At 31.5% G+C, this 12,480-nt stretch overlaps 1 long non-coding RNA gene across 1 annotated transcript in view; it reads right to left on the reverse strand.

Moving 5' to 3' along the window:
* Positions 1-249: 249 nt before the first annotated feature.
* Positions 250-12,480, reverse strand: part of LOC118191027 (uncharacterized) — a 62,598-nt gene continuing 50,367 nt past the window's right edge. Inside the window, exon 3 of the long non-coding RNA XR_004758515.2 lies at positions 250-697. This is a non-coding gene — a long non-coding RNA (uncharacterized LOC118191027). The remainder of the gene's footprint in view (positions 698-12,480) is intronic.

The following is a 12,480-nucleotide window of genomic DNA, read 5'->3' on the forward strand; positions in this document are numbered from 1 at the left end:
TACCTCACGTTAATTTATAACCAAACTAAGTATATTCATAATGCGATTCATTCAAGTTCCCTTCTCGAATTAAAAAATTAAAATTGAGTATTCTGTATTTGCACAAAGATTCTTAAACGTGAAGATATATTAGTGTTACTTGATTTTAATTACTGCAGAGCTGCATATAAGCACTTAACATGAATTTTGTGAAATCCGATTATAATTTCAATTCTATTTATTTGAAAGACATGAGAAGCCAAATTAAATACAGACATTATAAAGTTAATTATTGTAAACTAACATAATTGTTGCATATGAAATGCATTAAGCTACTTTTAAAAATTTCACTACTTCTGAAACTTAACAGCAACTTTCTGATAAATTTCGTAGATTTATCATAACATGTTTCATATATTAGTCTCAAAACGCTAAGCGGCATGCAAGTAAGTTATATTAGTATTCAAATTTCATGTGATAACGTAGTTTTTTTAATTACCAGTTCCAGGCACTAGGCGTTATAGGCGTTGGCCTGGCCAATACTAAGACCGGAAGCGGTGGTCATTTTATTATGGATGCACATAATTCCTGGTCCACCGTTGGCTCCTATGAAGGGATAGACAATTTACATCCATGTCGTCTTCGGGAGGATTCGAACCCTTCGGTACGGCAGACAGAATCGTTAACCACTTTCTCCTTTAAAAGACTCATGTGATACCTATATGAGAAAGAATTCCGTTTATTTTAGCAAGATAATTTTTGTTGTTTATTATACATAGCAACAAATACATCTATTAACATCGAACAAATTTGTCAAATTTCTTCGAAACTTCTAACACCCTGTAATACCAAGCATGTTATTTTAGGATATGTACTGAAAACGTTTCATTTTGTCCAAACATTTCACCAAGAAAGTCTGTCAAAGTAAAAATGAGTTATTTAGGCGCTTCAAGATATTCTACAGTTTTCAGCGGAAAGATTTAACATCAGTACGTATGCAACAGACAACATCAACATTACAGGTATTCTACAGTTAAAGCATTCTGAGCATTCAACAAGATTCCACTTCGAAATACCTGCAGCATCATTCATAATGCAGTCATAATTCAACTGAACGTTAGACGCAAAGAACATCAATCATTCCCAGCCATAAAGATGTATGATTATAATGTATTTCGGCCTAAAGTGCGTTTTGACAGTGCAGCCTCACTTTCTCTAATGGCGTAACAACACAAAGCTTATCAAACATAGCGAGCTTACATTTTAGCCCAAGCGGTGTAACAAAACTGACAGACATTGATTTGATCACGATGTTGTAGCCAAATATACGCTGGCTTCAGTCAATTTAGAATTATGTAAATTCTGTCATGTTTATGTGGCACTTGTCAAATAAATTACTCTGTTACAGAGAATTTTATTTCTGTGAGCAGAAGTTTATTTTTAACATATATAATATATCCTTCATTTGGTTAGAGGAAAACGTCCCATGCTATTATGAACGGAAAACAATTTTATATTCCACATCTTTGCATAATCTTTCATCCTTGTAAACGTTTTTGGCAATATGAGTAAAAGGTGACAACATAATAAATAGTTTCTTTTTTCAAAGCTAACAAATAATTCGAACGGGTCCTTTTTACTTATTTAAAAATCAATAATTTGAAAATTATATATTTTATTACGAGAAATGGTAATATCATCAAAGTAGATTATTAATGCATCTTCTGAATTGATCATAATTGCATAATTATGTTTTACGCATGATATTTACAATTACTGTGCATGAAATACTAAATATAATGTTTAGAAATGATGTACACGTACTCGAACTAACATACAAATTTCTGATTTTCCCATTACGTTCAGCAAAATGAATGCTTAAATTATTAATGTTTACAGCATGGCATATTTATCTAATTATTTTTATTCTTAAACTTGATACTTGCTTTAATTCTTAAGACCGACAAGAAGCGAAAAATGAAAATCCCACTTTTCTGAAACAGCCCAGAAGAATTAAATTACAATAAAAATTTTGTTGGATTTCTATGAATGAATTGAAGCGCAGTTGTCTTAAATTTTAATAATCCAAATAACTCTCTTCACAATGCACAATATGTAATTTCAGCACGGTATTGAAACTACGTTATCTTTCCAGATCTTCATGATACGCGAACTATTTCTTTCGCTTGTAGATGAGAAAAAGAAAAGTTCGTAATTCGTTGTTGATACTCTGAGGATAAAATGAAACAAAGCCGCTAAGGTATGTTTACTTTTCGGCCAGTCTTTAAAAGCTGTGCCAGTTCTTCTATTGAGTTAGAAGAACCGCACTGTTAGTTGCTTCTGATGCAATTTAAAGTTTTTTCCTCAAAAGATCTCAGAAAATCTAGAAAATGACGGTTTTTCTGTATAAGGCAGTGGTTTCCAAACTGTGCCCTGCGGTGCCACTGGGCGTCTTCACAAGGATGCCGCGAAATCATGTAAAAGCTTCATAATTAATTGAGCCAAGACATTTCGCTTAAATAAATAAAAGAGAAAGTGAGAAGCTAAAAATATCTATATCTTTTTGTGTGGTTTGTTTTTACTTGACTCTTTATAAAAATTATGGCGGCCGACGCAGAATTCATTTTCACTTTAGCTGTAGAGACTAATTTGTTGTGATCTGGAAGTTCTTATGCTGTGGACTGCTCTGAAAGATCTTGCGGAATGCACATAAGCAAGCGTTGCCGCCTCTTTTCAGTCACTCGGTTTATAATGTAAATCAAGTGAAATTAAACTCAGCGTTTCATGTAAATAAACGGAGATATTAAATTAGTTCATGTAGTACAGTTAGTGTTATATTAGTTTTTGTTTATTGTTTCTCATAAATAGCTTTTGTGAATTTTTCCTCTTATATCTTTGATAAAGGGCCGATTTTTGAACAGTAGTAAACTTATTAGTACAGATAAAAAAGTATGTCTTTAACTAGGAGCATGATTACGAAGAAACGAAAGTAACATCGTATCATAAATACGATGACATCGTATCATAAAACATCGTATCATAAATACGATGACGGTTATTTAGAGCTTGGCTTTACGTCAACAGAAATGAATGGTGAAAAGAGACTGCTATGTACTATATTGTGTATGAAATTTTTGCCGCGGAATGCATGCTTCCAAGTACTTGAAGTACAGTTTAGAAGCCATTCACCACAGCATGGTTGTTAAATTTTCTGATATTTTTCCCGGAAGTTAAAAGACCTGAAATAACAAAAAAATGATTTTTTTTTTTTGAGATTTCACAAATACCAAACAACGGTTTACTAGTATCTTACAAGGTGGTTTACAGAATCGTGAAATGTAAGAAGCCTCATACTATAGTAAAAGAATGTATTATACCAACTGTGTGTGGTGATAACATTAAAGACGATTTTCTGTTTTATAAAAATATCACGGTAGGAGCAAAGACTCAGGACTTGTTGGAGATTATTGATACATTTATTTCTGAAAATAAGATGAATTGGCTTACTTTCGTTAGTGGCTGCACTGGATGGAGGTAGCTCCATATCTGGTTGCTACTGAAGATTACAGACATTTAATTTGAAGCAAATAACCAAATGGTACTGTAGACTCATTGCATTATTCAAAGAGACGCGCTTGCATCAAAGCATCTCAGTTCTGATCTGAATCCGGTGTTAGAATATGTGGTAAATTTTATAATATCTCGTCCATTGAAGCAGATTTTTTTTCTGTGTGAGGGTATTGGAACAGAAACACTCGTCTTTGTTGTAAAGCGCAAGGTGGTTCTCTCGTGGTAATGTTTTATCAAGAACCTTTGAACTGCGGCTAGAAATTTTTATTTTCCTTAAACAGGAAGGATGAAAGATGCAGAAGATAGTGATGATGCTGGATTTTTAATACAACTGGTATATTAATGTGATATTTTTGAAAAAGCTGAATTCTCTTGATCTCTCCTTTCAGGGAAAAAAAAATCAGGCACCTTTTGAAGTTAAGCAATTTTTGATGTCGAATAAACTTGATCTTTTTCAAGATACAAAAAGATATTTGAAAGGCATTTATCAGAGCTAATTCATAAGGTTTCAGGAATATTTTGAAAATGAAAATTTCGATAGGTTTGCATGGATTCAAGCTCCATAAAAGACTAGCGATCCGTCTGAATTTGCTTTTACGGAAGAGAATCTTATCGAATTATCTTGCGGCAACAGATTTAAGGAAACATTTAAGGAAACATTCCCTTCTAAGCGATAAGGCTCAGGAGATTTTACTTCCATTTTCGACGCCGTATTTATGCAAAGTTGAGTTTTCGGCTGTAGTAAAAAAAAGAAATATATACCAAAAATCAATGAGGAAATGAGGGGAGCCGTGTCCAGTTTAATTCCCCGATTTGAGAAAATATGCAGTGATTTGCGGGCTCATCCACCACATTAATTATTAATTTAATGTTAATAAAGTGAAAACAAAATGTTAAATAATGAAGATACACGAGTTTAGTTTCAGCTGTTACGATTAGTCATAGTGTTACTTAGGTTAGGGTGCCATGGAAAAAAATGAATTGAAGGAAGTCGCTGAGAGTGAAAAAAGTTTGTGAACTACTGATATAAAATATTTTCACCAATCTTTCAGCATGCGTGGTAGCACACTTGGCGGGTATTCGACAGTTCTAGGGTTCGAGTCCCGGATAAGGCACTCATGTGTTTCGTCTCCTGCTTCAAAATAACCTAATGACGCAAAAATTGTGGTTTTAAATCTCTTAACATTGGACCATAATTGCCAAAACAAACGCTATGTGGACAAAGATCATACTTTCAGACAAATATCCAGACGCGTTGTTAATCTGGCTCTGATTTCAACTCTAACTCCGTTATATCAATCACCGTATAAGTCTAAACAACAAACAAAACGTTCTCAGCGCAATGGTGTTCCTTACATGCAAATTTGAGTACTCTAGTAGTTAGTGATAATACTGAGAACTATAGTTAGAGAACATTCATTAATAGTCGCAAGTGATTCAATCAGATAATGATTACCATTCACATCGTTGTAATAGAGAGGAACAGATTATTAGAAAACGCAAATTGTAATTCTACGATAAATTCAGCTTTAAAATTTATTTCCATTTTAAGAAAGTACACTTCTTTAAATCTCTGACAGCTACCAGACGAAGTTCGATCGATTACTTACACCATCATTTCTTACCTAAATGTTTGTATTTGTTCCTTTTCTTCACTTTTATGTTTATAATTATTATTTACATATGCTTATTCTCATTTAGATATTTTATGTTTCATGTTTTCCTTTGTTGAAATGTGCGTGGCCTGTCATGGCCATAAGACCAACTTGTTTGGTTAGGCGGGTCGGGGTGCCCCCGCTACTGATACTGATACTGATACCATCATGACACATCAGTGGCACAGGATAGTTCAAACTTCCGTTCACCTCTTAGTTGTTCACCACTTTCATGAGCTTTGCATATCCGAATATTGCTTCCCTGCACTACAACGCTTCTTCGCAATGAACTTGACAAATATATACACTAGTTAAATTTGCTTTATAAATTTAACAATAGCTGGATTTGATTTACAAATTGAAAATAATTTGATTTGAAAAATCAGTGTAGCTGAAGCTTTTCAAAGTATTTAATAAGCCATGTGTGGATTAATGTTCCTGATAGCTTTTGTTTCTAAATCATGGCAAACGTAAATTAAGTGTATAAAATGAATGATCCTGATAATCTTGAAACTATAAGAAACATGCATTTCTCTAACAGCCATGAAGACGAGGCTATTGTTTTAGATGAAATTGATGCACATGAAGAGGAACACCTTTTTAAAAGAGAAGGGGATTCAGAGCAACGGTTCAGTACATTAAGCGATACAGAACATAAATCTAATGATGGCATTTCACAAGGCCTACATATTCTACACGAAAAGAAAAAACACTGACTCATGGATACATAAAAAAATCCATTCAAGAAAACTAAACGAGCGCCTCGCAATTTAGGTATTGAACTTTCTGCAGTCAATGGGCCAGCTAAAATTCCCAGAGACATTTGGGATTCACGGAAATGCTTCATTACCGGCACCATAACGTCAAGAAAAAAGATGCAAGCGTTACCATAATGGCATGCGTACTAGACTCACGAGGATCAGCTGTGAGATCTGTCAGAAATTTATACGCTTTAAGCACCCTCATATTTTCTCAGAGTGCAACAATGTGTTTTAATGAGAATTATGACTGATATCTTCGTTTTCGTATCTAAATTTGAGTTCTTTTCTTACTTCCATATTATGTTTAGACTTCTATATTTCAAAAGCCAATAGTTCAATTCAATTATCGACAATTTCATGCATTATAGATTCACGTTATTGCTAGAATTCTTACTACATTAATGTTTTTGCTTCTACGCTATTTCCATTTTCTTAAACTAATAATGTCAATAAACGTTGTTAAAATAAAGCTTAACATTTTTAGCTCTTAAATAATTACAACGCAATATCAATGATTACGCTCGTAAAAATTTTAATTTTACAATAGTGTATCTAAACACACGCGATCTTTCTTTTTGCTATAGAAGGCGGGGCTAATGAAATGTTAAACAATTTAAATTACAAGTGTCATATTATGTTAAATTTTTCTAACAATACTGCTTTTAAAGTTTCCTATGTACCATCAAATGAAATACCTATTTTCTTTGTTGACATTACCAGATGCTGTTTTAATCCTGCAGTTGTTACAGCAGGATATTTAAATTTTGTAAATAAATTTGAAAACTAATAATTTAATTCGAAATTTGCTTTTACATTGATGTAATGAAGTGTATTTTCTTCTCCAGAAAGCATATTAACTTTTCCATAAGTTTCGTAACATGCTGTGTGAAATTATATCAAGATACCGGTCATTCCGTTATGTCGTTTCGCCAGTTCTAATAAAAAGAAAGCTATTCCTGTCATATTGGATAATCTGAAATATATAATTTTAGGAATAATTAGTTGTATCTTAATTTTAACTAAAACTTAATCATCTTATATAAAGGATTCTCTCAGGCTCAGAAACGAATTCAACATACTCTTATATACCCTGCCAATACTAACACAGCTTGTGTTCCTCCTGAAGTGTTTGGAAATTTCTTTACTGATAAATTTGTAAGTGATTTGAAATAGCTAAATATAAGAAAGCTTCCGTTCGACGATTCAGTGATTTTTCGAAACAAAACATCGCTAATAGAATCGAATTAGTAAATTTGGCACTGTTGCTTAAAATGAAAACTAAATCATTCCTCGAAATATATTTAAAAATTTTAAGGCCATGAGTATATAATTCAAAGGTTCTTATCTAAGAAGAAATTTTATAGCTTCAGCGGTGGAATGTATTCAGCCTTTCGTCCATGTACTTAGTTATAGTTTATGAATATAAGATGCCTTTAAAAAAAAATGTATGTTTTCATATTTTGAAGTTTTTGTATTAATATTTTCTATGATTTTTGTTAATTTATAAAACAAGTTAAAAATAATTTAAATTCAAATGAAATTATGTACGTAGTTTTCAGGTTTTAGAAAGCAGAGTAGAAGGATTTTCTAACAATGGAACAAGATTGCATGCACAAAGTTCGAGAACCACTAATGTCACTTCTATGTTTTTACTGCTCCTGATTTAAATGCAGCATATAATGTTACAAGATTATTCCACAGATTTTTTATCTGTTACTAGATTATTATTACTCTAGATTAGGATAAACGAATTCAGCAGAAAATGAATTTCAAAATTCAAGTGGTTTCTTCCGTACTTCTTTTTTTGAGTGTTAACTTTTAAGCTAAAAGTCACAAAGTTAATAATTGTTTTAAATAACTCTATTTTTAGTCCAAAGGGACTTGAGTCCCGAAGGACTATTAGTTTCGTTTTGGCATTTTGCGTCGGACTCATAAATGTCGGTTCACTTTTCAAACTGTTGCCACAAAATGTTAGAGTCCTGCATTATATTTGAAGAAAATAAATAATGAAAAATCTGCATACATGTATGTATATTTCTCGTATTGTGATAAAACAACGGTACATAGAGTCATCGAATTTTGAATAACGTAATCCTCCAACGAATATGAGCATGTGGAAGACCAAATTTGAAATTTGAAATTTGTTTTATGATCGATTTCCTATTTTTTAAAACTTTGACGAATTTTTGATTAACAAACTCAAGGATTTCAAAGCGAGCAATGGCAACGTTGTGCAGAAAAAACATTTTTATCTCCAGCGCGTGAGTCTCTGTATCGGAAATTCTAAAGATAGGCTCGTTTTAAAACTATTTTGCGATATTGCTGTTGCACTGGATCTTATGGTTTAAGTGCGAGGAACATGATATTTAATAAAGAAAGGTAACACACAAAATGTTAAAAAACGCCCCTTTGGACGTAATTTAAAATCTGAAACATTTCAGATTTTTTTTTTTTTTTACACCTATGCTCGATGATCTTTAATTACTTGAAAGAAAAAATTAAAATTCTCTGAAAAAGCTATATCACTCTATATATAATGAAAAAAATCTGTGTTTGTGCTTTCGCTAATAACGACAGCTATCGTCACCAAACTTTCTACAATTCTTTTCTAGGTCCTGGAAAAGATCGACGTCCACTTGTATCCAAACAATAATAGCTAAAATCAGAGATATTAATTAAAAATTCATAAAACGCTAATTTTCGCCATACGTTTTCCGAGCGGTAACAGAGCTGATATCAGTAACAAATGGCAACAGTGATATATCAGCAACAAATGGGACGCAACAACAATGTATTTGTTTTTATTTTGGCTGATGCAAATAGCAATTCCATACGTCATACGAGTATATTATGGTTATATATACCATATGATTGTATGATTACGTTGTCAGTTGTGGTATATGTATTGAATAATACTTTGTTTCGTTGGAATTTTTTATGCATTAAAATGATGCATCATATTCCTTATGACGTGTAATATGGTATTATACGACTTTTCAAATGATGTCATGAGTAAAATAATATATTACTCTCAATTTAACTTAACACATCGGGTACTTCCGCCAGCATATATATATGTGGGATGGCATCGTTCATTATAATCGGATGACGAGACAAGCTGTGAAAATAAATCTTTTACCTTTTTCGATGATGAAGTCAGACGATTCCGCCATTAAGACGACGATTAGACTGAAACATGTTCACATGTAAAAGACGGTCGATTCTCTTTCATCTGTAAATATCATCTATTTCCTTCTACACATGTAATCATTTTGTAGTTTGTAGCAACTATTCATGTTTCATTAAATTATTGAGTTTTCCATAAATCGGACTAGTTTATTAGCCCCTAGACAGCCACAAAAGGAGTAAGTTTACAGACATCATATTCCTAGACAGTAAGTACCGATTCTACATATATATAAGCTACTATTATTAAACTATTTCAAAACCAGTAGTCTTCATTTAAAAAAAAGTGCAATTCAATCTAGGCAAAATCCTTAACATTTTAAACGAATAGATTTCGGATTAAAATGGCAGATTGTGATAGAACACTTTCGTAAAACATTATCGAATATATAATTATTGGTTTACATATTAAACTTCATCAGAAGTTTAGCTGATTTAACTTAGTTTCAATATTAAAGTCCTAAATAAAATTTTGTGAATAGGGTTATTTTAATACCTATGAAAAAATTAAACGTTAATTTATAACGTGTTGCACGCGTAGACGTACAGTCTCAACGCCTGTGAAGGTTTTAATAATTTCGGTGAATTCATCAAAGTTTTAAAGTAAACTTTAGCAGTTTGTAAACCTCAAACTGAAGCGAAAATCAATGTTTAACATGCTATTAATCTTCGCTCTTATAATATAAATAAGGCAGTGCGCTATTTTCGCTTCTTAGCGGGACCTCAAATTTAGAGTGTTATAAGCTGCGGTAAGATCGTTGTATGTACTATCCCTATGCTTCTTATATTAACACTGCTTTTATCTTATGTATTTCTTTGGAAGAATATTTCAATGATGGTTTTTATCGTGTTTATATTACTATTTGTTTGACACATATATGTCAGCATTAGAAATGATGCTGCTGCTTTTAATTTAATTAAAACTCATGCACTACGTGAAGACATGTAATTATTACAACATAGGCTTACTTAACTACTCCGGGTTTAGAACACCGTCTTGTTTCGCAATTAGATTCTCAGACATTCTTTCCTGGCAATATTTTTACTTCATTTTAGCTATGTTTGCTGTTATTACTGAAATGGATTGCATAAATTTTGAAATAGGTTTAATGGAATTTAATGAGATAATAGTTTAGTACCCTAGTGAAATACCCTAGTGTTCCAATAATTCCTGCGTGAAAGATGACGAGAAGCTAGTTAGTAGGATTACTTGTTTTCGGCGAAATAAAAGTATATTGCTGCTTAAATGATTAAATATTGTTAATTTGTGCTTGATTTTAATAATATGAAATAGTAATACGTGTTTAAGTATAGTTCAATAGAAACTATTAAATTAATTTATTGTTACTAGTATATTCAACAAGTATATCGCCAAAGAACATTAACGTAAAAGCAATTACGTGTCTAGATAATTTAAAATTATATGTATTAGAAATCAAAAGTAAAAAAAAATAATACTCTTGAAAATTTATGTAAACGTTTAATTTTATTTACTTACGTTTTAATTTTATATATTTTATGAATGTGTATTGTTTTTATTTACGCCCTGATGTGTTTAGTGTATTGTATTAAAATATACTATGCTTATTAGTCCAGAGAGGCTTTCTTTCCGAAGGACTATTGCTTTCGTTTTGCGATTTTACATTGAATCACTATAAATGTCCGTTTCACTTTTCAAACGGTTGCCACCAAATGTTAGAGACCTGCATTATCAAAATCGTAAAAACAACCTTGTATTTAGCGTAAGTATAATGAAACACTGAATCGATTTCGAGGGCAGCTAAAGGTCCCTCCTCATCAGAAGAAAGAAATACCTAGAAAGAAGGAAATAAAGGAGAAGGAGTCTCAGAAACACGTGGAACTGTGTATGGGAAATTCTAAAGATATGCTCATTTTAAAATTATTTTGCGACATTAATATTACTATTGAACTGAATTTGATGGTTTAAGTGCAAAGAACATGATATTTAATAATAAAGGTAACACACAAAACGTTAAGAAACGCCCTTTGGACGTAATTTAAAATCTGAAACCTTTCAGATTTTTTTTTAATGTATTTTATTTAATTTTGAAATTCCGGCTATTAAATACGTTAGTAAGCATTTATTTAATATATTATGTTTTAGATCGACTCATTCGTTAGAATCGACTTTTGTTAATTTGGCATTAATATGAGAGAACTAATTATATTAAGAAGTAAGAAAAGTCTCAGATACTATTTTACGCCACAGACCAAGAGATAAATTCGCATCGTCGCATAAAGTCCAATAAACTATATATGTACACTTTTAAATTCATCAATTAAATTTATTTCTTTACCCGACAAGTTTCGACAAGTATTTCTTTCCTCGACAATTGAAGTTAAGTAACTATTTTAAAGTAAATTACTCTAGCTCTTATAGTATTTTTAATGGTAGTTAGCAACTTCAAAAAATATTGCCACGATTCCCAGTTTTTAAATAAAGTGATTTACAGTTCATTTAATTTTCACATAAGAGTAATTAAAAATACCAATTTGATAAATAGAAGATAGTATAGTAAATTGCATAAATAGTAAAATAGTTAAAGTAAAAACATTTCACTTGATTCATTAAAGAACCTGCTTATAATTTATTTTCTGTTACTTTTAATGGTGCAAAGACTATTGCATCGCATAAGAAGTAAGTAAATTATTGCTGATTTCGCAGAAGAGGGCTTCTTGTCAAGGGGAATTAATCTTCCTCCAAGAAATCCACAATAATTTTGGTATGATCGCGTTTCGTCTCTCTCTATATATATATATCTGTATGTGCAATAAAGTAGTCAAAAACTGTATTTAAAAAGATAAAGAACAAATTAGAAATAAAATTTGCGCCACGTGCTGCTAAATTTTAAAATTAAAATTCAGGTATGTAAAAAATTTTAAATGTAACAAAATGCCACTTAAATATTTGCAAGCTTCCCGTAATCTTCGTGAAACAAGTTGTAAAACTGAAATACAAAAGAAAAAGGCAAGTTATAAACTAAATTACATTACAGCTGGAAAAATGTGAAAAATTAGATACAACCAAAATACTTAAAAAGAAAAAACAAAACTTAATCTCCTCTGTTTAATGCTCCGAACAGAACTTGTCAAGGAAATAATGTTTTGAAGCCTTAAACCAAATTGATTAACTAGATAACGATAAATGTTTCATTCAAATGAACCATCTGAGACTGAGATTTTAAACAGTTTTAATTGATCTCATGTTCTTTACAAACTTAATAAAAGTCTAATTAAATCTATTTCTTTCCCCGACAAGTTTTCGTTTTCTTTGTCACAAAATGTACAAAAATGTCAAAAGAAATTAC

The sequence above is a fragment of the Stegodyphus dumicola genome, chromosome 6 (assembly GCF_044657685.1).
Source record: "Stegodyphus dumicola isolate Sdum_Otavi_A_Nest chromosome 6, ASM4465768v1".
Classification (NCBI taxonomy): domain Eukaryota; kingdom Metazoa; phylum Arthropoda; class Arachnida; order Araneae; family Eresidae; genus Stegodyphus; species Stegodyphus dumicola.